The sequence below is a fragment of the Sciurus vulgaris genome (assembly GCF_902686455.1).
Source record: "Sciurus vulgaris genome assembly, chromosome: 3".
Taxonomy (NCBI): domain Eukaryota; kingdom Metazoa; phylum Chordata; class Mammalia; order Rodentia; family Sciuridae; genus Sciurus; species Sciurus vulgaris.
The window spans coordinates 103592630-103619883 of record NC_136463.1 but is presented as its reverse complement, the minus strand read 5'-3'; the positions used below and the strand labels follow the sequence as shown (position 1 = coordinate 103619883).

Below are 27254 nucleotides of genomic sequence, written 5' to 3'. Positions count from 1 at the left end.
TAGAATTGTGTAATTTTAGGGCTTTTGATACAATTTTTAAAGTAACAGGATGGTAGTTTTAGGAAAGCACTTCAGGCCATGTTTCTTAAACTTTTTTGAAACCCATGTATGCTTTCTTTGACTAAATCTGAAAGTATGTTCTACTTGCTTCCAAGACTTTGGCAACTTTATGTTCTATAGAGACCCATAATCCAAAATGTAGTCAGTCTTTGTTCCTATAGTTTGCATTGTAAAAACTAAAGTTTCTCCTGTTTTCTAAATTTAACATTTTAATATTACTACGATTTTAAAAAACCTACATATTCCACAATATCTTTCCCTCTTTTTCCCTAAAGACATATCTAATGTGGCTTCATTAAAGCCCAATAAAACAGGTTAAAAGAGAAAAGATACTGTGATATAAAAGCTACCCTCCATTTCACTAACACTCAGGATCCAAGAGAGATCATATACTTATTTTGCAAACATATACTTATTTCACGATTTTGTAGCAATAATATAAAATTCAAAAAGTATGTTATGTGTGAGGGAAAACACACAATTCCACTAATGTTTTTATTCTTCCTATTTCCTTTCAATATACAAATTAAGTCTCTGAAAACTGACTCTCAGTGAATTGAATTTGAATGACTTGATTTTCTTTTTTGTATTGGCTTCTTCTGACCATCCAGAATTCAAATTAGATGTCATTTCCACAAGAAAATGTAAACCTCAGCCACTCTCTTATACTTTGTTAATTCACTGATACCTCTCATTTTCTGATTATTATTACTGTTTATTATTTACTAACTATCTTTTCCTTTAGGAATATAAACACTTTCAGAGCAGCAGGGACCTTGTCTCTCCAGGTCCTTATGTTCCCAGTTCTTGATATAATTCCTGGCACAGAGTAGGTGTGTTGACTGTTTCCCGCCGTTTGTGTGTATTCTAATTGATCAACATAATTTTACATTCTGATCTTTGCCATATAGGCTTATAAAATTTAATCAACATATGTGTTTTAAAATGAGAGGTGTTTTTAGAAGAAGCTAATGAGTATACATGTTGATAAAATACAAAAAAAAAATCTTCTCTAGATTTTCCCCTAATGATCTTACAATTTTTGATTGATAATTTCTGTGCATGAAGAATATGATGGGCCTTCTAAGAAAAGTAATATGCTGGGCTAGGGATGTAGCTCAATAGTAGAGCACTTGCCTAGCATGCACAAGGCCCTGGGTTTGATACCTAGTACTGCAAAAAAAAAAAAAAAAAATCAAATTAATATGTTTACTTTAAAATTTATTTGTAAGCTATTAGTTTTACTTATTGAATGATTTTTGAACACATTTAAATTGAATAAAAGTGGTAAAAAAATGCAACAACAAAATTAAAATTATATTTCAATAGGATGCTAATTAATGCAATGAACTTTTTCTGTTTTACTGACAATCTTGTCAACTTAAGAATAAACTCATTACTTTATACAGTGTTAAATATGACTTTAAAAGTCATACCCAAAATACCATGCAGACTAAATATCAGAGAATCTGACATCACAAAAATAAGTAAATAGCTATTCTTCTGAATAAAATCAAACATCATACATTTTTCTGAATAATGTCAAACTTGATTAATGGTAAAAGTAATGAATTGGTTTTAAAGTGGTAAGTTTTATTAAAATGTTTATGTCATCACATATTGATCTTATGCTCACTGGTCTCGTGTACTTGAATACAAAGTGGAGAATTAGTATCTAATGAATTATTTATCATGAGACTGTAAATTAAGTAAAACAAGGATATTATTTGATATGCCTAAATTATCATTCATACTTTTTATATTAGCTCATGAAATATTTAAAGATAAATAAGTCCACTTAGAATCCTACACTGCCAAGAGTGAACATCTCTTGTTTTCCAGTTGAAATTGAATTCCACATAAAACCTGACTCTAGCTGGGTGTGGTGGTGTGTGCTTGCAACACCGGCTATTCAGGAGGCTCAGGAAGGAGGATTACAAATTTGAGAAAGGTCTGGTCAATGCAGTCAGACCCTGTCTCAAAAAAAAAAAAAAAAAAAAAAAAAAAAAAAAATACTGGAGATGTAGCTTAAATGGCAGAGTGCTTGCCTAACATGGGCAGGGACCTGGTTTCAATCCCCAGTTCATCAACAAAACAAAAAAATCCAAAATCTTGCCTCTGACTCTATATTTAAATTCCCAAACAATATATACCTAGAATAACAGGTGTAACTGTATTCAAGTAGGAAGGTTACATTTTTCACAAACTTTTTTTTTTGATGCTGGAAATCGAACTCAGGGCCTTGTGCATGTAGGCAAGCACTCTACCAATTGAGCGATAGCCTCAGCCCACAAACTCTGAAGTATAGGGACAGGTTCCCAAGAGTCAGCCAACCCTCAAAGTATGAAGCATCTTGGTCTATATCCCTCCCTCTAGTGAGGAGGTTTACTTATAACAAGGCCCCCACCCTTTATTTTGGCTATGAAAGTTTAGCAACTTACATATTCTAGTCACACAGAAGTTTCCAGAGAGGTAAATGCTAAGTGTGATATGACTGCAAGTGCTACAAATATTTTGCAGTTCCTCTTATTATTAGGTGGGATTTATTATTCCACTTTGATTTTGATCTGGCCTGTGATTTACACTGACTGTTGGAATACAATGGGTATGATACTATTCAAATTTTGATCCTAACCTCAAGAGGCCTTGCATCTTCCACTCTTGTTTCTTGGAATGCCATGTAAACAACCTGAACTATCTCCCTTGAGGATGAAACTCCTGGAATAGAGAGAAGATCTGCTGCTCATCCAGGGAAGCTGGGGCCCAAGACATGAAAATGAGCCTAGGCCATACCATGCAGAACAGGGATGAGCTGGCCCAAATGAGTCCAGACTAAACTGCCAACTCATAGAATTGTTAAGTATTATTTCAAATAAAAACCATACTGAAAATAATATGAAAGTCTAAAATAGAATTTAATTATAGTATTGAGAAACTCCATAGCATTACTGGTTAAGAGTATAAGTTTCAGAGTCAAACTGTCTGGAGGTGAACACTGGCACTACCCATCATAAGCTTGTGGTCTTGGGCAAGTTTAAAAATTTTTTTCCTTTATAAAAGAGATTATAACCTTATATGATTGTTCTGTAAAAAAATAAATCGTATGAACCTAGGATATAGTAAATATCCAAATTATTATGAATAGATAGCTATTAAAATCATGTTATTTAACAGCACTGGAAAAGGACCATGATATTGTTAGGTAGAAAACACATACTACAAAGCCACATATACACTGATAATCTTAAATTACAAAAATGCTACTCCATGTGTAAATATAGGAATAGAATAGCATTATTCTTCCAGTTACTACTGTTATGTTCCTTTTAGAAGTAACATATTTGTTGCTTTTCTGTACTTTCAAATTTTTCTACAAAAACAAGCATTAGCTCTGTAATCAGGAAAACGTTATTTTCATAACATAAGTGTTACACTCTGTGGATTAGCTAATTGTTTCCCTGATCCTTAAGAGCATTAAGGAAGACATTTACTGGAAATAAGAATAATGTTTGTGGGGTTGGAGTTGTAGCTCAGTGGTAGAGCAGTAGCCTAGCACATGTGAAGCACTGGGTTTGATCCTCAGCATCACATGAAAATAAATAAATTAGATAAAGGTATAAATAAATAAGATAAAGGTGTCCATCTACAACAACAACAAAAAAAGAATAATGTTTGAACAAGTGGAGAAAAATATATGGAGAATCAGGACACTGCATCAACATGGATAATTTAAATACTACAAAGAAAAATTAAGATTATCTATCCCTTTGGATCTAAGTGCCTCCAGTTTCATTCCTACTTGTCTGCTTGGAATACCATCTTCTATTCTTACCTTCTTGTTTTTCATTAAATTAGTTCCTATTTATTTCAGTCTTAATGTAACTCACAGGTCTTCCTTAATTTCTCCAATATCTATTTGAGTTTCCAAGTCTCACTTAGGTTCCTTTTGTAATTCGCTTATAATCCCCACTTCTTTCTTCCCCATGAACTATTACATATAACTGAACTTTTCTTTGCCCTTGGCATCCTACCTAACTACAAAGAAAAAGTGGTGAAGACAGAGAACTTCGAGTTAAAGTTTTCCTTTCTACCTTTAAAAATACAGAAAGATGTGGAAAGGGATGTTATGTATGCATATGAAGAAAATCTTCTTTATTAAAAGTCAAAAACTGAAGTTACCAGCTCTCAAATATACATGGTTAAAAAAATTTAGAGACTAATTTTAAAGAATATTCTGGTTGCCTCAGAATATTTATAAAATAATTGATAAACTTACTGTAATTCTGAAGGAAAAATTATTTATGATATATCCTTGATATTAGTCCTCAAAATAGTACATTATTTATTTGCTTTTCTATAGTATTAAGTTTCTTATGGAGAATATTGATTAAAAAATGCCTGCCTGCATTTACTTAGTCTATTTAAGAGTAAACTAAGCAAGTTTAAAGGGTAATTTTGTCATTTATTCTTGCATTAATGGTATTTTAGCTACTTAAAATGCAACTTAAAATACACAGGTCAAATAATTGTTTAAAGTACATCAATATTGATTTTTCCTAAAACTGTGCTGTGAGAATAACTACAAATTATGCTTATATTTGCAATATTCCAAAAACAACCAATATGTATATTATTTTACTATAAAATATTTAGCATTCTTCAATTCATTTGAGAGTGGATGTAAGTTCCCACTTGGAGGAATCGGTACCAAGCAGAGTTAATGAGTCTCCCAATAATCTTGAAAATAAGGTTACTCTTTTCTGTGCGTGTGAGGTTGGAGATAGAACACAGAATTTTTCAGGTAAGTGCTGTACCACTAAGTGTTATCCCTAGATTCAGGCAAGTCTTTTTAAAATTTTATTTATTTTAAAATTTAGATATAACATTGTATGTTTTTATCTTGTGCCACATGATATTCTGAAGTATATATACATTGCAGAATTATTAGAGTTAGCTAATTAAGAAATGTATCACCTCATGTAGCTATAATTTTTATGGTGAGAGCATATAACATGTACTCTCTTTACATTGTTAAAAATACAGTATATCATCATTAACTATAGTCTTATACTTTACTTACAAAAGATCCCTTAAAATTTATCCCTCCTATCTAACTGTAATTATATATCCTTAGACCAATGTCTGCTCCCTGGGGCACTAGCCATCCCAGCCTTTGGTAAGTACCATTACACTTTTTTCTTTTATGAGATCAATTAACTTTTTTAGATTCCACAAAAGAGTGAGATCACGCATTAATTGTCTTTCTTTGCCTAACTTATTTCACTTAACATAATGTTCAACAGTTTAATTCATGTTATTGTAAATGACAGGATTTCATTCTTTTTAATGGCCAAATAGTATTCCATTATGTCTTTCCTCTCTCTCTTTTATTTATTCATCTGTTGGTACTTAGGCTGATTCCATATCTCAGCTATTATGAATAGTGCTGCAATAAATATGGAAGTGCAAATGTCTCTTCAACATACTGATTTCATTTCCTTTGGATACATAACCAGTAGTGGCACTACTGGGTCATATGGAAGTTTCTACTTCTAGTTTTCTGAGGAATCTCCATACTGTTTTCCAAAATGGTTGTACTAACTTATTTTCTTACCAATAGTGTGTAAGTTTCTCTTCTCCACATATGCACCAGCACTTGTTACCTTTTTAATTTTTTTAAAATTAAAGCCTCTCTTAACTGGAGTGAGATGAATGATATCTGTTATTTTAATTTTCACTTCTCTGATGATTAGTTATGTTTAAATCTTTTCACATATTTGTTGGCCATTTGTATGTCTTTCCAGATCTTTTGGGTTGTTTTTCTTTTTTTCCCCCATTGAGTCAAGTCTTTATATCCTTGTCAAATGTATAGTTTACAAATATTTTCTTCCTTTATATAGGCGTCTCTTCACACTGGTGTTTCCTTTGCTATGCCAAAATTTTTTAGATTGATGCAATGCATTGTTCTATTTTTCTTTTTGTTAACTGTGCTTTTGAGGTCTTATAAAAAATCCTTGCCCTGGTCAATGTTATAAAGCATTTCCCTTATGTTCTCCTCTAGTGTTTCATAGTTTGAAGTTTTAAATCAATTTTGAGTGAAAATCAGGTTATATATTTTCTCTCTCTTTTTGTATTGGAGATTGAGCCCAGGTATACTTTACCGACCCTTTTTATTTTGAGACAGATCTTGCTAAGTTGCCAAGGTTGGCCTTGAACTTGGGATCCTCCTGCCTCAGCCATCTGCGTAGCTAGGATTATAGGCAAATGCCATCACACCCAGCTAGGTTATTCTTTTTTTTGTCAGGGGGCAGGGTGGGTACCAGGGATGGAACTCAGGTGCACTCGACCACTGAGCCACATCCCCAGCCCTATTTTGTATTTTATTTAGAGACAGGGCCTCACGAAATTGCTGAGGTTGGCTTTGAACTCTTGATCTTCCTGCCTCAGCCTCCTGAGCTGCTGGAATTACTCACGTGTGCAGCTAGGTTAATTCTTAAAGCGAAATGAGACCACTCAGCCATTGAAGAAACTCATCCAAAAAATTGTCTCTGAATATGTACAAATATTTAGGAATACTCAAGTCCAATCAAAGTCCAGAAAACAACTAAATGTAAAAGATAACTATAGACTAAATAAAGTGATAAGTTCTCTCAAGAAAAAAGATGAGGAAGATTGTTTCTGTGTGGCTTTTAGAAAGGGGCTGGGGGTGAAGAGCTCAGAAGCTCCATGAAATAAATGATCTTTTATTGTGTTTATGTAGCTCACACATCAGGAATATAATGAGTAAGAAGTAATACCCATAGATGTTTAATGGCATCATACGTAATGTCTCACAGAGACTTCACTTAGCACATAACTGAACAGCTTGCTGGAATGCTGAGAATGGCAGGAAAAATGTAGCAGCCAAAGGAAACAAATAAATAGAGATTTAAGAGCTAGGGAATTTCAGAATGACAAAATGAAGGATAGAGTATTTTATATGATATATTAAAAAAGAAAAACCTGTAAAAAATTAAATTTCTAATTTAACAACTAATCAAGCAAAATATAAGATCAGATGAAAAGAATGCTGGGCCAAATTCCATGTACAGAAGTGCTTTCCTTTTACATGGTTTGAAAATAATATAATTAGTTGACAATAGTTATATCAAAAGATTCCCAGGAAAATTTGCATTTCCTGTTTTACCTGAGAAACTGGACAATGTGGTAACACTAGGTCAACATTCCTGCCTTGCAACAATTATCTGGAACGGAGCAGTGGCTGCTTCTCCAGAAAGGACTTGGCTCTCCAGTTCAATGCAGTGGCTTCCTGCTTCATTCCCACCACTCTGGCCTCTGTGGGCATTTGGGTTTCCAACTTCTGAAATAGAAAGGACCTTTAGATAAGGGTTGAAGGACTCACTGTAGCCCTTGACAAGAGGTACAACTCATTTTTACTGATTGTTTAACCTACATGTCATAGTTTCTTTTGTAAATGAATACTCAATAGGTTATCATGCATTATTACCATGTATAGGAACACCAATAGGCCAGCTAAAACTACAATCATCCAGAGAATGTTCCCAGTGAAATTGAGTTTGCCTTAAGACTAGTGATTCTTGAGTTAAGAGGATACAAATAATATGAGACCTTCCATTCCACTTCAGTCCTCTACCTTTCCTTCTCAGCACCACTTTTTTGACGATACACATTACACATTATCTTAGGAACTAATCTTGGGATCAAAGAATTTTGGAACCAAATTATACAATTTATTCATTAATAAGATATATAAAATGCCACTGATTCCCTCTCTCCGCCCTCCCTCAGGAATCACAAAATTGAGTTTTCTTTTAGCAATTAAAAACATCTTTCAAAAGGTCTTTCAAAGGTATGCTTGAGATCTCATAACTCCTTGCTTTATTTTCTCCTAGCCTTCAGGGAGACACTGATAAACTATGCTGTTTTACAAGAGTCTTCTGCAGCCTGAGTGAAATAATCTTTATGATCATTTAACTTATTTTTCTCTCTTTTCATAGCTACTGAGCAACCTTCTAATTATGTGATGATTTCATAGGTACTGTGATATAATTTAGTTAGCAACTTGGATAGCAGGTACAAGTATTAGTCACTGAAAACAAACAAACATATACATTCATAAATAGGTCGCCTGTATAGAAATTAATTTTAAAAAAATTTTGTAAATATATACAGTATGTGTTAGATCCCAGAGGCTCACTACTCTTGAGAGTAAATGGTAAGATCAAGTTTTTAACTTGGAAGAGCTCAGAATCAAAACCTGGAACATAATTACTCCACAGGGTACCCACCTACCTTTGAGATTTTCCTTGCAGGCCAGACTACTGGTTTGTTTGTTTGGCCTGTTTGTTTGTTTGCTTTTAGTGCCACTTTCTTCTGATAACATATTAACCCAGATCAGAGGAATGGGATGGGATGTGGAAATATGATTGGATAGTGCTGTTCCTCAGAAATCAGCCAGGAGGGATAAAGAAGCAAATTAAGGGAAGTGCAGTCAAGGCTAAATGACCATGTTTCTATAATCCTGATATAAAAAGTTACTCCAGGAATTATATTTAATGTCTTATATGTTTATGGGGCACAAACTATATGTGAAGTACTGAGATGGACATGAGGAACTCAGACATGAAGTGAACACAGTCCCCATCTCAAGGAGGCAACTGCCTGACAGTGAAGGGTAGAGACTGGAAAAGTCAGGTAACATCAAATGATCCCGGCTATGTTAGAGGTTAAACATGGAATGCTAAATGAGCACATACAGTTAATCTGGTTTTCAAGGATGGGGGCAGCAGTAAGGTCAAAAATATAGCTAGGGATGCACAGAGGTTAAACAGACAAAGAAAGGTTAATAGGAGACCTGAAACTTCACCTAATCCATGCAAATGATCTCTCTTCTGAAAGACTAATATTATACATTTTACATTTATGTCCGATTTTAATAACACTTCCAATATTTTACTCATTATTATTTGGTAAAGAAACACAAAGTTCTCATCTTTTCAGACTTTTTAAGCTTGAGATGTGATAAGTGTGATGAGGCATTAATTAATGAATATTTTCCATACGAAGATGTGGATGCCTGCCACATGCTTAAAATAGAAAATGATGTCCTGATATCTAGAGAAGCAAATATTGTTATTGAGAAAAAGTGCTATCAACATGATGGTTAATTTCAGTAAGAAAGGAATATCAGAGGTGAGGTGTATTGGAGACAAAAGTCAAAAGGAGCAATACATGGGTAAGGGAGTATTTGTTTAAAACTACTGGAAAGTGTATGATTTAATAGAAGTCTGTAAATGATGAAAAGATAACACTGGTGCTGAAGGTATTTTAGGCATATATGTAGACAATATTAATATTCAAGTTACATCTCCTAGGAACTGCACTGAGCACTCTATACATATCTATATATTAACTCATTTAATCTTTATTATAACCATACATGATATGTACTCTTATTTTTTCTGTTCTAGTGTTGAGGAAACTAAGGCGAGACAGAGAAAGTAATTACTTTCTTTCTCTTTCCAGGTCTGATAATTTATACCACCTTTACATACATTTTTTTCTCTTGTATATTAATCACTATCTAGTATATTACATATTTTACTGTTCATCCTGTCTCCTCTGACGAGAAAATAAGCTCTTTAAGTACATGGATACAGCAATCAACATAACAAACAAAAATTCCTGGTATTTTTTTTAATCTGAGTTCAATAGCTCTTTGAAAGGTTTGTTTTGGATCACATCTTTTTTTGCTTCCCATGGCATAAAGAATAGAACCTTATATATGTTGGAGTCAAAAACATTTGTTCAATGGATAATGAGCACAGCTAATCAGTAAGTATATACTGAGCCTGACTCAGGTAGTCACCATAATATAGAAAAATACAAAATGCAGTCCTTGTTCTAAAAGAACTTGACACTTAGGAATAGAAATAAGGTAGGTCCCCTCAGAGGAGGAAAAAAAAAAAAAAAAGAAATATGGTAGAAACATAAGAATTACCTAAGGCATAAAATAAAAAGTCCTCACTGTAATTACTCCCATTCTTCAAATATCCATTGTGTGAGCCTAGAAATGCTCACACAATGCTTCTCCCAAGAACATCATAGTATCCTGCTACACTAAACTTTTAAACTTTCTTAGAAACACCTGTGCTGCTGACAACTCTATCCCTATGCATGTATTGTTCTCTGGACATAGAGGTTCTTCACTTTCTTGAAGCAACCTTTTGTTCTGCTGAGTTACTCATTCATTCCTCTTTCACTCTATAGCACATGTATGTAACAGCACTTGCCACACTCCATTTTAATGTACACACTTTCCTTGTTTCATTTATATTTGTGTTTTTTGGTTGGTAAACATATTAGGTACATGGTATGCAAATAGCATGCCTTATGTTGAATTCATTTTTCTTACCTTTCAAAATGCTACAGAACATTTTTTTACAACCACAGATAGAAAAGTTCTTATTAATGATACGTCAAAAACAGCAAGTGGTATACAAACACATACAAAGTGAATAATTCCAAGTATGTATCCACCTAAAATTGAATGGAGATTTGACTAGAAACTATTTTTTCTTATTTTACTTTCAGTACAATTTCCAGATCCAGAGTATGTCTCCTGTGTCTAGAAGAGTGCCTGGTACACAGAAAATGACTTTTTGAATAAATAAATGAATGCCTGTGTTTAAATCATGTCATCAAACACTAAATGTCATGGCAAAAAATAGATGTATACCAGGAAATTAGATAAGGTACCAAAACAGAAAGAGCATTGTTATTGAGAAAAAGTGCTATCAACATGATGGTTAATTTCAGTAAGAAAGGAATATCAGAGGTGAGTGTATTGGAGACAAAAGTCAAAAGGAGCAATACATGGGTAAGAGAGTATTAGATAAAGTAGTTTAAAACTACTGGAAAGTGTATGATTTAAAAAATGTCAGTTAGACATTTTTTACCTGTGGTTATCTAGTTACATAACTTTGAGTAAGACACTTAAACTGAGTTTTAAGTTCTTAATTTGTAAAGTTAATACACTGGAACAGATTAGTAGTCTCTGATTATTTTATCAGTAGCCTCTACTGTTAAATGAAATCTATATGGAGCTTCCATTATATAAACCAAATAGGTATTTGTTCATTTTATAAGATCAAATTATATTATCACTCAAAAAAATCCATAAATAAGAATGGGGCTGTTTTGATTAATAAAAAGTATTAAATTAAGCATACTAGTGATAATTGCAATTTTAAGTTGTCCTTATTAATGAATCAATTTCTATATTTTGTTTTGATTTTATACTATTGACACATTTTAATTATCACAGATAAGCTACTATGAATGGCAACAATTAAAAAACAGCTAATTTGGCAATATTAAAAGATTTCTATAATTAAAATTATCTAGAAGTTTAGAGGAAGAGTTAAGAAAATCTTGTTTCCAAAACTAAATTACTATGTATAATCATTGTTCATGTTTCTGCTCATGACTATAAAAAAATGGGCAAGAACTACCCAAAATTAAATTAAGAAAATTTTCTTTTCTTTTTTTTTTGCAGTGCTGGGGATTGAACCCTGGGCCTTGTGCTTAGAAGGCAAGCACTTTACCAACTGAGCTACATCCCCAGCCCAGAAAATTTTCTTTAATATAAAATATTATCATATTAACTTGCCACTACAAAAAAATTATATTTTTTGGAAATGAGGTATGGAACCCAGGGGTGCTTTACCACTGAACTACAGTCCCAGGCCTTTCAATATTTTATTTTGGGACAGGGTCTAGTTAGGTTGTTTAGACTAGCCATGAACTTATGATTCTCCTGCTTCAGCCTTCCAAGATACTGGGATTACAGGCATGTACCATTGCACCTGAAGCCACTACAAAATTGTTAAAGACTGGTAAGGACACGTGGCAGGAGGATGCCCATGTATCTTGTTTGTGCTTACTCTGTGTGGCAAACATGCAGTAGCAGTGTTCTTGCTTGCTTAGCTTGATTTGGATATGTATATTGGACGCACAGCCTTGGTATTTTCTTCCTGAAATCTCTAACATAAGCATTGCGGGTCTATAGATAATTTAACTCATAAAAAAGTAATTTCACTCCTCTGCATTTATTTTCTGATAATGATATTTGTCAGATATAAGTAACTCTAGCAATTGCCTTTATTTTCTTGAAGAATATATTCTCATTTGAACTACAGAAGAAAATCTCTTAACTGACCTCCACTTACACAAATCAGAATTCATAAAAACTGCATTTCCTTTTGAAAACAGATGGAATGCTTACCTCCATTCTTGCCAGTTATATGACTTCCCAAACCACCTGTGTTGTTTCAAAGCTGTCTGAGCTGATAATATTTGTTGGTCTAATTTAGAAATTTAATAAAATACTTTGTAAGTTGATTAAATACAATTATAAAGAAGTGAATGTCTGTGTCCACAAAAACTAAGTTGAAAACATAGTTTCAACATCTAAGGTTGAATTCTGTGGGTTGGGGGATAGACCCTAAAAATCTTGAGTAATTTTGCATTTAGTTTACTGTGCAAGTGTTTCTGAGTTTTTATTACTTCCTAAAGTGAATTGGGGGGTGGGTAGAAACTAACAGAATATATGATATGTTATTGATGTAAAGATAACTTATACCAAATTTGGACTTTACTACAATCTATAAAGTAATGAACAGAGAAAGGTCTCGATCAAAAAGACTACTGGTTGAACGTACATTACCTATTACAAGTTAAAATGAAAATGTTTGATTACAAGTAGTTTTTGTAATTCTGTTTTAATAAATCTTTCCAATTATTGGAACTAAATTTCAGATTGTGTTAGCTAAGAGATTTCCTCTTGCTTTTATAAAAGTAATGCTTGTTTGTGATTGAAAGTCTGAATTTCATGTTGAAAAGATGAAGCTATTTGGAGTATGAGGTTTACTTTCATTCCTAAAGACATTTTGATAAAATAGTAACTGTAACTATTGAATGAAAAATCTACTAGCAAGAAATAAAAACTCTGAAAGTATATATGTACCTTATAATATGCTAAAAATAATTGCCATAAAATGATAGAATTAAAATAAGAAATTTATAAATTCACAAATGGACATTTCTCTATTTGATATAAGTCAACAAGCATTTCTTAGAAACTGATACATTTACTATTCAAGAAATTAATAAATATGCACAAAATCTGAACTATACAACTAACGTGTTTGGTCTGCTGGAAATATACAAGAACTACAAAAATCTGTAAGAATTACAGATACACATTTTTAAAAAGCAACAAGTGAGAGTAGAAAAATTAGCTTAGTATGTTGGTAAACAGCATAAATTCTGGATACAAAATTCTTGAGATTAAAATCTCCCCTCTGCTTCTTGATTCATGACTTAGACCATGTTAGTTTTCTGATACTCAGTTTTTTTTCCATGATAATTTTCTTATCCTCAGATAAGCTGTTCTTCACATGAAGAGAGTTCTTTGTATTATTGCAACTTCTATGTAAGTCTGTTATTATTTCAAATTATGAAGTTTTTTTAAATGTAAAAAAAAACAACAACCAAAATTTAGATATTGGACCTGTGTTATTCAAGGTATAGAAAATGAAATCTTTTCTGTAATAAAGGTCTAGCGGCTGGGGTTGTGGCTCAGTGGTAGAGCGCTCGCCTAGCAGGTGCGAGGCACTGGGTTCGATTCTCAGCACCATATAAAAATAAATAAAATAAAGGTATTGTGTCCATCTACAACTACAAAAAAAAAAGAGTTAAAAAACAGTCTATATTAAGTTAAAGGATGTACAGTATATAAATATAAAGAAGGAAAGAAATTGGGCATGTAAGAGGCAGGAGAAATAATCTGACCCAATAGACTTTAAGTGTCGGAAAGACAAAAACAGACCCATCAAGAATAAAATGCAAAAGCAATTAAATGCTCATGTAAGTAAAGGGGAAAGAAATATAATTGTATATAAGGTCAGAAATTGTTAAAATCATAATGATTTTTTGAATTTTTTGAATATCTTCCCCAGCCTCACACGAGAGTTGGAATAAATCAAGTCTTAAGGTAAAAGATGGTATATGTTCATGTGTGTATACATATACATTTATGTTTATATTTATATTTAAAAGGTGGAGGTGCATGATAGAAATTGGGAAAAATAACTCAAATTCATCCAGGATAAATGGAGACAGGCCAATTTGGCTAGGATATGGGCAGGAAAAGTAAAGATCTTCTTGAAAAGTTAATAGAAATGGGTATTCCACAGATGTTTATGTGGAATTGGATTGGTCTTAAAATTTTGTAAGGCAAATAACACTTGTACTAGGCATAATTAAAAGAACAAAGACTATTAATCTTAAAGTCAATATTATCAATTACCTAGAAAACTCAAACTAAAAAATCAGAACTAGTGAGAAAGGTAGTTAGAGGGTGGCTGGACAAAATACTTGTATACAAAAGTAGGAAGGAAAATTGCCCTATCCAATAGTAAAATATGGCAAAAGTTGTAGTATTGGTGCAGAAATAGGGAAATAATATAAAATAAGACCATGGCCACAAATAACTGATAAACAAATTTACTTCACCATAGTGGTGGCATTTTATATCAGTGGAAAAGGAATGATAAATTTAATATATGTGTTGGAGTGATTGTATACCCATTTGGAAAAAAAAAAAAGAGTTCTGTAAGTCATGCAATTCACAAAAATACATTTCAGATGATTCATGACTTAAGTAAAAAGCAAAAGTAAATCAAGCTAAAATATAAATCCTTTAAGAAAACATGAAAGAATACATTTAATTGTGTTGACTTTATGAAGGTTTATTAAAAGACATATAAAAAGGAAAAGGCATAATGTAAAAGACTGGTAAATATTATTACATAAAATTTAAAATTTCTGTTCAGCAAAACCACCATAACAAACAAATAAATAAACTCCTAAAAGTCAACTGATAGCCTGGGAAAAAATTCTGCAACATAGATAAAAGTCAAAGTGTTAATATTTGGAATGGATAAAAACACCTATAAGTCAATAAGAAAAGATAAATATCCTTCCTCCACATGAATAGACTGATAAGAAATGCAAAAAAGACAGTAAACATAAGATATGATGCTCAATCTTGGTAATAGTCAGCAAATGCAAAATAAAGCAATAAAGAAGTATTGTCTTTTACTCATAGGATCACTATCTACATTAATTTAAAAATATTTATCTTTTTTTAAAATTTATTTTTATTGTAAACAAATGGGATACATGTTGTTTCTGTTTGTACATGGAGTAACAGCATACCATTTGCATATTCATAAATTTACATAGAGTAATGATATTTGATTCATTCCATTATTTTTTTCCTCCCCCCCACCCCTGCCACCTCTCTTTTCCCTCTGTACAGTCCCTCCTTCCTCCATTCTTGTCCCACTCCCACTCCCCATTAAGTGTCATCATCTGCTTATCAGTGAGAACATTCCTCTTTTGGATTTTTGAGATTGGCTTATCTCACTTAAAATGATATTCTCCAATTTCATCCATTTGCCTGCAAATGCCATAATTTTACTATTCTTTATAGCTGAGTAATATTCCATTGTATATATAACCACAGTTTCTTTATCCATTCATCAATTGAAGGACATCTAGGTTGGTTCCATAGTCTGGCTATTGTGAATTGAGCCGCTATGAACATTGATGTGGCTATATCTCTGTAGTGTGCTGATTTTAAGTCCTTTGGGTATAGGCCAAGGAGTGGGATAGCTGGGTCAAATGGTGGTTCCATTCCAAGCGTTCTGAGGAATCTCCACACTGCTTTCCAGAGTGGCTGCACTAATTTGCAGCCCCACCAGCAATGTATGAGTGTACCTTTTTCCCCCCATCCTCGCCAACACCTATTGTTGCTTGTGTTCTTGATAATCGCCATTCTAATTGGGGTGAGATGGAATCTTAGTGTAGTTTTGATTTGCATTTCTCTTATTACTAAAGATGGTGAGCATTTTTTCATATATCTGTTGACTGCTTCTACATTTTCTTCTGTGAAGTGTCTGTTCATTTCCTTAGCCCATTTGTTGATTGGGTTATTTGTATTCTTGGTGTAGAGTTTTTTGAGTTCTTTATAGATTCTGGAAATTAGTGCTCTATCTGAAGTATGAGTGGCAAAGATATTCTCCCACTCTGTAGGCTCTCTCTTCGCATTGCTGATAGTTTCCTTTGCTGAGAGAAAGCTATTTAGTTTGAATCTATCCCAGTTATTGATTCTTGCTTTTATTTCTTGTGCTATGGGAGTCCTGTTAAGGAAGTCTGATCCTAAGCCAACAAGTTGAAGATTTGGACCTACTTTTTCTTCTATAAGATGCAGGGTCTCTGGTCTGATTTCAAGGTCCTTGATCCATTGTGAGTTGAGTTTTGTGCACGGTGAGAGATAGGGGAATAGTTTCATTCTGTTGCATATGGATTTCCGGTTTTCCCAGCACCATTTGTTGAACAGGCTATCTTTTCTCCATTGCATATTTTTGGCCACTTTGTCTAGTATTAGAAAATTGTATTTATTTGGGTTTGTGTCTGTGTCCTCTATTCTGTACCATTGATCTACCTGTCTATTTTGGTGCCAATACCATGCCGTTTTTGTTACTATTGCTTTGTAGTATAGTTGAAGTTCTGGTATTTCGATACCCCCTGTTTCATTCTTCCTGCTAATGATTGCTTTAGCTATTCTGGGTTTCTTATTCTTCCAGATGAATTTCATGATTGTTTGCTCTATTTCTGTGAGGTACGTCATTGGGATTTTAATTGGAATTGCATTGAATCTGTATAGCACTTTTGGTAGTATGGCCATTTTGACAATATTAATTCTGCCTATCCAAGAGCATGGGAGATCTTTCCATCTTCTAAGGTCTTCCTTAATTTCTTTCTTCAGTGTTTTGTAGTTTTCATTGTAGAGATCTTTTACCTCTTTGGTTAGATTGATGCCCAAGTATTTTATTTTTTTTTGAGGCTATTGAAAATGGAGTTGTTTTCCTCATTTCCCTTTCAGCTGTTTCATCGCTTGCATATAAAAATGCTGTAGATTTATGTGTGTTGATTTTATAGCGTGCTATTTTGCTGAATTCATTGATGAGGTCTAGAAGTTTTCTGGAGGAGGTTTTTGGATCCTCTAAATATAGAATCATGTCATCCGCAAATAGTGACAGCTTAAGTTCCTCTTTTCCTATTCGTATCCCTTTAATTTCTTTAGTCTGCCTAATTGCTCTGGCTAGAGTTTCGAGGACAATGTTGAATAGAAGTGGTGAAAGAGGACATCCCTGTCTTGTTTAAAGGGAATGGTTTCAGTTTTTCTCCATTAAGAATGATGTTGGCCATGGGCTTAGCATAAATAGCCTTTACAATGTTCAGGTATGTTCCTACTATCCCTATTTTTTCTAGTGTTTTCAGCATGAAGGGGTGTTGTATATTGTCAAATGCATTTTCTGCGTCAATTGAAATAAACATATGATTCTTATCCTTAAGTCTATTGACACGATGGATTACGTTTATTGATTTACGGATGTTAAACCATCCTTGCATTCCAGGAATGAATCCCACTTGATCGTGGTGCACAACTTTCTTAATATGTTTTTGGATACGGTTTGCCAATATTTTGTTAAGAATCTTAGCATCTATATTCATCAAGGATATTGGTCTAAAATTTTCTTTCCTTGATGTGTCTTTTCCTGGTTTGGGTATGAGGGTGATATTAGCTTCATAGAATGAGTTTGGTAGGGTACCCTCCTTTTCTATTTCCTGGAATACTTTGAGAAGTATTGGAATGAGTTCTTCTTTGAAGGTCTTGTAGAACTCGGCCGAGAATCCATCTGGTCCTGGGCTTTTCTTGGATGGTAGATTTTTAATGGCTTCTTCTATTTCATTGCTTGATATTGATCTGTTTAAATCGTGTGTGTCCTCCTGGTTCAGTTTGGGAGGAGCATATGTCTCTAGAGATTTGTCAATGTCTTCGTACTTTCTATTTTGTTGAATACAGATTTTCAAAGTAGCTTCTCATTATGTTCTGTATCTCAGTGGTGTCTGTCGTGATATTTCCTTTTGCATCATGTATTTTAGTAATTTGAGTCTTCTCTCTCCTTCTCTTTGTTAGAGTGGCTAAGGGTTTATCTATTTTGTTTACTTTCTCAAAGAACCAACTTTTTGTTATGTCAATTTTTTGAATAGTTTCTTTTGTTTCAATTTCATTGATTTCAGCTCTGATTTTAATTATTTCCTATCTTCTACTACTTTTGCTGTTATTCTGTTCGTCTTTTTCTAGGGCTTTGAGCTGTAATGTTAGGTCATTTAATTGCTGACTTTTCATTCTTTTCTGGAATGCACTCCATGCAATGAATTTTCCTCTTAGTACCACTTTCATAGTGTCCCAGAGATTTTGATATGTTGTATCATCATTCTCATTGACCTCTAAGAATTTTTTAATCTCCTCCCTGATGTTTTTTGTTATCCATGTTTCATTCAATAGTGTATTATGTAGTCTCCAAGTGTTGGAGTAATTTCCTTTTTTTACTTTGTCATTGATTTCTACTCTCAGGCCATTATGATCTGATAGAACACAAGGCAGTATCTCTATTTTTTTGTATTTCCTAAGGGCTGCTTTGTGGCATAACACATGGTCTATTTTTGAGAAGGTTCCATGTTCTGCTGAGAAGAAAGTGTATCCGCTCGTTGATGGATGGAATATTCTATATATGTCTATTAAGTCTATGTTATTGATTGTGTTATTGAGTTCTATGGTTTCTTTGGTTGGATTTTGTTTGGAAGATCTATCTAGTGGTGACAGTGGTGCGTTAAAGTCGCCCAGAATTATTGTGTTGTGGTCTATGTGATTCTTGAAATTGAGAAGGATTTGTTTGATGTACAGGGATGCACCATTGTTTGGGGCATAAATATTTACTATCGTTATGTCTTCCTGATTTATGGTTCCCTTAAGCAGTATGAAATGTCCTTCTTTATCCCTTTTGATTAACTTTGGCTTGAAGTCCACTTTATCTGATATAAGGATGGAAACCCCTGCTTTTTTACTAGGTCCATGTGCATGGTAGGTTTTTTCCCATCCTTTCACCTTTAGTCTGTGGATGTCTTTTTCTATGAGATAAGTCTCTTGCAGGCAGCATATTGTTGGGTCTTTCTTTTTAATCCATTCTGCCAGTCTATGTCTTTTGATTGATGAGTTTAGGCCATTAACATTCAGGGTTATTATTGAGAAATGATTTGTATTCCCAGTCATTTGGCTTATTTTTGGTTTTTAAGTTGGCTTGGTTTCCTCCTTTGAGTGGTTTTTCTCTAAGGTAGTTCCTCCCTTTGCTGACCTCCATTGTTGTTTTTCATTTCTTCCTCATGGAATATTTTGTTGAGAACATTCTGTAGTGCAGGCTTTCTATTTGTAAATTCTTTTAACTTTTGTTTATCATGGAAGAATTTTATTTCATCTTCAAATCTGAAGGTTAGTTTTGCTGGGTATAGGATTCTTGGCTGGCAACCATGTTCTTTCAGAGCTTGAAATATGTTGGTCCAGGCCCTTCTAGCTTTTAGAGTCTGGGCTGAGAAGTATGCTGCTATCCATATTGGTCTCCCCCTATATGTAATCTGATGCTTTTGTCTCGCGGCCTTCAAAATCCTATCTTTATTTTGAATGTTAGGCATTTTCATTATAATGTGCCTTGGTGTGGATCTGTTGTGATTCTATGCATTTGGTGTTCTGTAAGCCTCTTGTATTTGATTTTCCATTTCATTCTTCAGGTTTGGGAAATTTTCTGATATTATTTCATTGAATAGGTTGTTCATTCCTTTGGTTTGTATCTCTGTGCCTTCCTCAATCCCAATAATTCTTAAATTTGGTCTTTTCATGATGTCCCATAGTTCTTGGAGATTCTGTTCATGATTTCTTACCATCTTCTCTGTTTGGGCGACTTTATTTTCAAGATTAAATATTTTGTCTTCATTGTCTGAGTTTCTGTCTTCCAAGTGGTCTAGTCTGTTGGTGATGGTTTTCATTGAGTTTTTCATTTGGTTTATTGTCTCCTTCATTTCAAGGATTTCCATTTGTTTTTTTTTTAGAATCTCTATCTCTTTGTTGAAATGATCTTTTGCTTCCTGCAGGTGCTCTTTCAGCTTATTGGTATTATCATTCATTGCCTGCATTTGCTCTCTTATCTCATCCTTTGCTTCGCGAATCATCTTAATCATGTATAATCTGAAGTCCTTTTCTGACATTTCTTCTAACATACTGTCATTGGATTCTATTACTATAGAATCTAGATTTGTTTGGATCAATTTCTTCCCTTGTTTTTTCATGTTGTTCATGTATCTTCCCCTTTAGCGCTGCAGATCTGGGGTATTGCAGTTTTCCCCCTATAGGCTTATAGTGGCCCTATAGGTTTCCAAAACCCTTTCTTTAAGGGGAGATCAATATTAGCAGTGCCCAAACCAGACACTATGCAATTCTAGACCACATAGCCTCTATGGGGACAATAACATCATGTAAATAAGGGAGAAAGCGACTCTGAGGGAACAGGTAAACAGAAGGAAAAGAAAGCAAGAAATGTAAAGAAATAAAAACTTAAATATTTTCTTTAAAAAAGGAGAAAAAAGAAAATCTACTGTATAATAGTCATATTGTAATGAAACCTCCCAGTGTTCAGTAGCCCGATGTATGAGAGGTACCTGAGAATGAGCTTCAAGCCTCCAGCAGGCATTGCAGGATGGGATTTGCCCCACCGGAAGATCAGAGCTACGGCTTCCAGGATTATCCAAGATGGCTGCTCTGGCTTCCAAATGTATTGGCAAATGGGGAGCTGCAGCTCAGGGGTGGATATGGTCAGCTGGAGGTCCTGGAGATAGGATGCAGTTGGTCCGGCAGGGGTCCTGGAGGTCCGAAGTGTTTGGTGTGGTTGTGGGATCCTGGAGGCCGGGTGCAATCAGTCAGTCTGGGGTCCCGGTGATAGGGCGCAGTCAGTTGGTCTGGGGGTCCTGGCAGCAGGGAGCAGTCAGTTAATGTGAGGGTCCCAGAGGCAGGGAGTGATTGCTTGGGCTGAGGGATCCTGGAGATGGGACTAGGTCAGTCCAGCCAGGGATCCTACAGGGCCTGGCTGTTGTCTCAAAATGGCGGCAGCCACATGTAATCAAACCTGTAGGTACTGTGACAGTGAATTTCCAGGCAGCAGCAGGCAACTGGTTCTCCACTGGCAGTCTGCGGTCAATCTGCTGGCAGCTGTCCGACGATCGGGAGGTGAACCTCGAGCGTTGGGTGATGGATAGGGGTAAGGCAGGCGATGGACAGGCGAGAGGCAGGCAAATGGCGGATGATAGACTCCTGAGAGTGAGCAATCTGCTTTCAAAAAAGGTGTCAATATGCTGGCAGACTGCAGGTCATCACAGCAGACAAATGGGGTAAAGAGCAGGGGATCGATAAGCAGCAAAAACTGCCTCACTGAGAAACAGATATCCTTTGCTTAAATCCGGCATTGCGGAGCGACAAGGAACGCAGCCTCCCTCTAGACCGCCATCTTGGATCCAAAGGCAAAATATTTATCTTTTGAAACAATTCCTCTTCTTCAATATATGTGGTAAAAATAATCAAATATTTGCACAAAGAAGTTATGAAAATGATATTTCCTATAGTACTGATCATTAGAGTGAAAAATGAAAAACATAAATTCCTATTAGAGACTAAATAAATCATAGTACATTCACACTATGAAACATGGAGAATTGGTAGTTTTGTATATATATATGGAAAGATTTCTTAGATTTGCTTACTATCAAGTGAAGAAAAGTGACTTGAAGAACATTTTCTGAATGTAAAAACATTTGAACGATATTTAAATATCCCACACAAGTTTGTATTACTTTAGTATTTATAAATAGTGAAATTGGGTTATTTTTTATGCACGAAATACTTTCAATTTCCAACATTTACTTCTTTCGGTGACCTAGTAAAAGTATTCTTTGTATTTTAGTCATCAGATACTAAAATTCTGTGTTAGTTCAGGAACATGTACTGAACATCTAATAAATATCTAGGTGGTCAAAACCCAGTAATTACATGAGATGATCCCTTAAAACCTGTGGAATAACTTTGGACAACACTTTAGAAATCCACTTAAGTGACATGAAGCAATCACAGTATTTAGAAGACAAAATTATGTTTATTTGAGGCAATCTCTTCAAGTTGAATATCCACTTACAAACATAAATTTTAACACACAGAGAGACATATGATGTCCAATTAAATATCATTTTTCTATGCTTATCAACATGGATTTTGATATGTCATAGCAAAAAAAAAAAAAAATTCTAGACCATGACACAGAAGGTGTTATGAAGACATTCAACTTTATTTTATTATGTAAATGTCCTTGGAATTCGTCAGCCTAAAACTCAGTTTTTCCTTAATGACTTAAAATGCTTAAAAAATTTGACAATGACCTGGATGCTAACATTGAGCACATCAATGTGTTATATCTGAGTTTCGATAATACTCAGCATAAGACACTGGGAATCTGGAAAGAGTTGGAGGTTAAAATGCTTAGTTGATGTAGGAGGCTTAAGGAACATTAGGAGATGAAATGGTGCAAGCAGTTTTATCTCTGGGTAAATCAATCTCATGTTAATGAAAAAACTTCCATGGCAACCTGAAACAAAAGCAACGTTTCAGTATAGTATAGGTATCTAAGTACTAAGTATAGGTATCATTTGAAGATTGTTTTTATTGCAGCTTTTTGTTTTAAACATGAATGGGTTATGTTTTAATATTTTTTAATAGTTCTCAAGATGGATTACTGGTGAGTCAGAATAACCGATCATCTGATAAACTAGTCTCTAATGACCTACACAAAGTCTCTGAAATACATTACATAATGTTTGGAAGAATATATTAATTCTATCTCATAGCTAAGAAATATTGCTAGATATTTATTTGTTCATTTTATCAGAAAGATACAAAAAGGAATCAGAAACAGATGTTGACATATAAATCATCTATTAAACACAGTAGGAAACTATAAAACATAACCAGTTTTGCACTAAAAAACAAGAGGGACATATGAAAGGAGTTTATCATATTTGTAAGAAAATAATCCTGAAACCCTTAGACTTCAAATTTAGATATTAAGTTTCTTATTAATAATAAACAATTAAATCTAAAGACATGACTGCAATAATTTTAATGTTTTAAGCATGAACATTTCAATAAAGAACTGTAGTGGTAATTTGTAGATTTTAAGCATGAACAGTTCAATAGACAATATTACTTTTGAAAAAAAGTTGGGACATTATAATTCAAGCCTGTGACTTAACAATATATATGACTAATGTTGAAATATAAAAAGATTAAATCCTATATTATTTCATATTTTCAATTATGGTTTTATAACAGTATTACTAAACCTTTCAATACTATATAAACTCCATCTTTAAAAATTATTTGTTCTTTTTAGATATATATGACAGTAGAGTATATTTTGGCATATTGCACATATATGGAGTATAACTTATTCTAATTAGGATCCTATTCTTGTGATTGTGCATGATGTTGCATTATCCTGGTTGTGTATTCATGTATAAGGATAGGAAAGTTATGTCTGATTAATTCTACTATCTTTCCTATTCTTCTCCCCCTTCTTTCCCTTCATTCCAATTTGTCTAATCCAATGGACTTCTATTCTTCCCCTCCCTACCCTCCCTTGTTGTGGGTTAGCATCCACATTATCAGAGAGAATAGTCCACCTTTGGTTTCTTGGGAATGGCTCCAATTTTCTAAAAAATTCCTAGCAACTGCAATCTATTCATATCTATTATCAATCTATATATTTGAGAGCCAATGGAAAATTTTACATTACCAAGTCTGCATCAGTCTAACGAATACAAGAGGAAGACTTGTTGTAAATGATTAAAAATGATATTATATTTAATAAAACACATGCTATGAGATTATAATGGTCATAATGTTCATACTAGTCTTTTTATATTATTTAGCAATGGATTCACAAGATTCACAGGATAACCTTGAATCAGTAATTCAGATAATGAGGATTTTATAACACCTATATGTCCTTTCCCCCTTACTGGACTTGAATACTTCAGTATTTAAAAAAAATGTTAATTGAAAATTAAATTTTGCTACCAGTTTTATAATTTTCTTCTGTTTATTCACTTACACATTCAACAACACTTGAGCTAAGTATAAAGCTGAATGAAGTTATTTAAATTTTTGAATAGGGCCTACTACAGGCATATTGTAAGGAATAGGAGATCTGGATCCTACTTTTCTGAAGCTTATATTGTAGTGATGGACATAGATCAAAACCTAATAAATAAATATATATAACTGAAGATCATGTTAAGTATGATGAAAGAATTAAAAAATGGCCCAAAAGAATAAAGGTGAGGGACAAGAAAGAACTCTCTTGGATGGGTAGAAAGTCCTCTCTGAAGAGGTGATATTCAAGCCAAATGGTGAGAAAGAAGCTGACTATGAGAGAAGAACTGGGGAAAAGTATTCCAGGCGAAGAAAAATGCATGCAAAGTACTCAAGAGTTAGACAAAATCTGGGTAGTTCTAGAAACTGAGGGAAGGAATGCAGCGTAATAGCGTATAAAGGGAGTGTAATGAGAAAAGGGGGAGTGCCATGAGATGAGGTTGGAGAAATAGGTAGGGAAGGAATCCTGTAGGGCTCTATTTATTACCATTATGTTTTTATTTTTATTTTAATTGCAGTGAGAAGCCATCAAAAAAGTATAAAATGAGGAGGGACAAAGTCTTATTTGCACTTTTGGAAGTTATCTTTTATTGCTGTGTTAGAATAGATTGGGTAAAGCAATCTGTTAGAAGTCTTTGGGATTTCTAAAAGCTGACATCTGATTTTAGATGCCTTGCTCACAACTCTCTCTTAAAATTGTATGTTTGTATTTGAATATTGTTCATTAACAGCAGGCATAGTTGGAATAATGAACATGTTTCCTTGAGATTATAACAGCCTAGGAAGAGAACACTGGGAGTGGTCACACAGTTATTTTAGACTGGATAAAAAGCAAAGTTCCAAGTTTTCAAAGCCAGTTCAAAGAACATGGCCATCATCTATTATACAATGACAAAGAAGGGTTTTTGAAGTTATTCAAGAGGGGTAAAGAGGAGACACTGAATATACAACAAGCCTAGACACAAAGATTAAGAAGAGAGAAATAGATTACCTATATAGGCTCAAGTGATTGCACAGAGAGTTTTCTGAGGGACTCAGGTATAAAAAGGACATGTTTCAAAAATAACAGGAAGGCATACAGTCTAAGAATCAGCCCTTTAGGCTATGTGACTTGACCTCTGAATACTTCCTTGACTTTATTTTATACTACTCTCATCTTCACAGATGAACCTCCAGTCATGCTGTCCTTTCAGACCTAGAACACATCAAACATAGTCTTCATGTTGGGCTTCTAACGTTGCTGTTCTGTTTTCTGGAATACTCCTCCAGCTCTTCTCTTGGTTGCTCTTGCTCATTAGTTCATAACTCATGAGGTTAGGGCGGAACACTCAGAAGGACCTTGCTTAATAGAGGGATAAGTAGACTTAGACTAAACACTATTCTGATACTCAATACTAACTTTTTAGTTCAAATGGCACCTTAAAATTTATGCTATTTTCTTCACTGCAGATATTCTTAACTAAAATAATTTCATGTACTTATTATCTTCTCCATTATTAGAATTACTAAAAGATCAATAATTTTGTCTACCCTTTTCATGATATTATGTCTGGTGCCTAGCCCAGTATCTGGCATATTATATAACCTTAAGAAATACCTAATGAGTAGGGAGAAGATGGAAGATTAGAGAAAGGAATCAGGTCTCAGCAGTTCCTTAGCACCAGACTTACAAAAGAGGGAAGACTGCTTCTCAGACAGGTAACTAAGGAACTGTAAAACAATTCATAGAGCTATAGAAAGTTTATAACTTGAACATAAGAGATACTACCTTAGAGATGTGCCAACTCCAGCTGCCAACAGCAGCAGAAGCAGAATGGAGTGGGAGAACTCAGACAAAAGAGACATGTAGCCAGTAAATGAAGACATTAAAAAATAAAGAAGAATTGACTTGGGAAAACATGTGGTTTACAGAGGAAGGCTGATTTTAAAGGATGCAGAGTTGGTAGGGGAAACATGTCAGTGAACAAATCCAAAGTGTTTCACGGGGGCAAAATCATTCCACAGGGGTGGAAAACCCTCTGTGGGGTATGGAGAAAAATGTGCCTGGGCATTGAAGCTGTCCCTGCACAGTCTGCATAGTTGGGAACAGAGATGGGATTGGGAACTCCTAAAGAAAGTTATGAGCAGCCGACAAAAAATTCTCAGAGGATGCCTGAACCAGAGAGACTGAAATGGGCACAAAAAACGTTCTACCTGGACCATTCAGCTTATGGATCTCATGGGAGAAAATTTTCAAAACAGCCAGTACCCCATAAGAGTTATTGCAAAGATGCTCACTGCGACACACAAGTGTATCTGCACTCCAGGGTGAACACCCCATAATTCACATCCGCACTAGTGGAGGTGAAACCTGTGAAGGATTTGTCCCTATTCCCTAAAAGTGGATTTTATTGGAAGTCTCAGAGATCCAGAAGTCAAGCAGAGTTTGGCAGTTCCTAACAATAGGGGCATGGAATAAATCCCAAATACCCACCAAGAGAGTTCCAAAATCCATCAAAATCCAAACCCCAACAAATGGAAACTCCAATCTAGAACTTTGCATCACCCCTGCTATAGGATTACAAAATTCATAAGCACTGACTAATCTATCCCAACCAATTCCAGGAGATTTGAAGCTGAGCGCTGCTATACCCTGCAGCTAGATGAGGAACACAAAGACAGTGGCCAAAAATACAGAGCCCAATATAAATAAAAAGAATGAAAACTCATCCCCACCAACAGATTTGACCACTGCAGTGGAAACAAGCCCTCTCTCATTAAGATGTTTTTCTTTTTCTTTCTTCTTTTTTTCTTCTTTCTTCTTCATTTTTCCATTGTTTTAGTCTTTGTAAATTTTAATGTTTTGTTTTCAGTTTTTTGAAATATCATTTCATCTTATGTATTATTCTTCACTTTTTTTCATTATGCATGATTTTGTGTGTCATGTGAGTGTGCATGTGTGATAGTATATGCT

At 34.2% G+C, this 27254-nt stretch overlaps 1 protein-coding gene across 5 annotated transcripts in view; it reads right to left on the bottom strand.

Annotated features, from left to right (window-relative positions):
- Positions 1 to 27254, bottom strand: part of MBD5 (methyl-CpG binding domain protein 5) — a 463202-nt gene that overhangs the window by 57654 nt on the left and 378294 nt on the right. For all 5 annotated transcript variants that reach the window (XM_079132466.1, XM_079132465.1, XM_079132468.1 and 2 more), the window contains one exon: positions 7247 to 7420. The gene's annotated coding sequence lies outside the window, so the exon portion shown is untranslated. The remainder of the gene's footprint in view (positions 1 to 7246; positions 7421 to 27254) is intronic.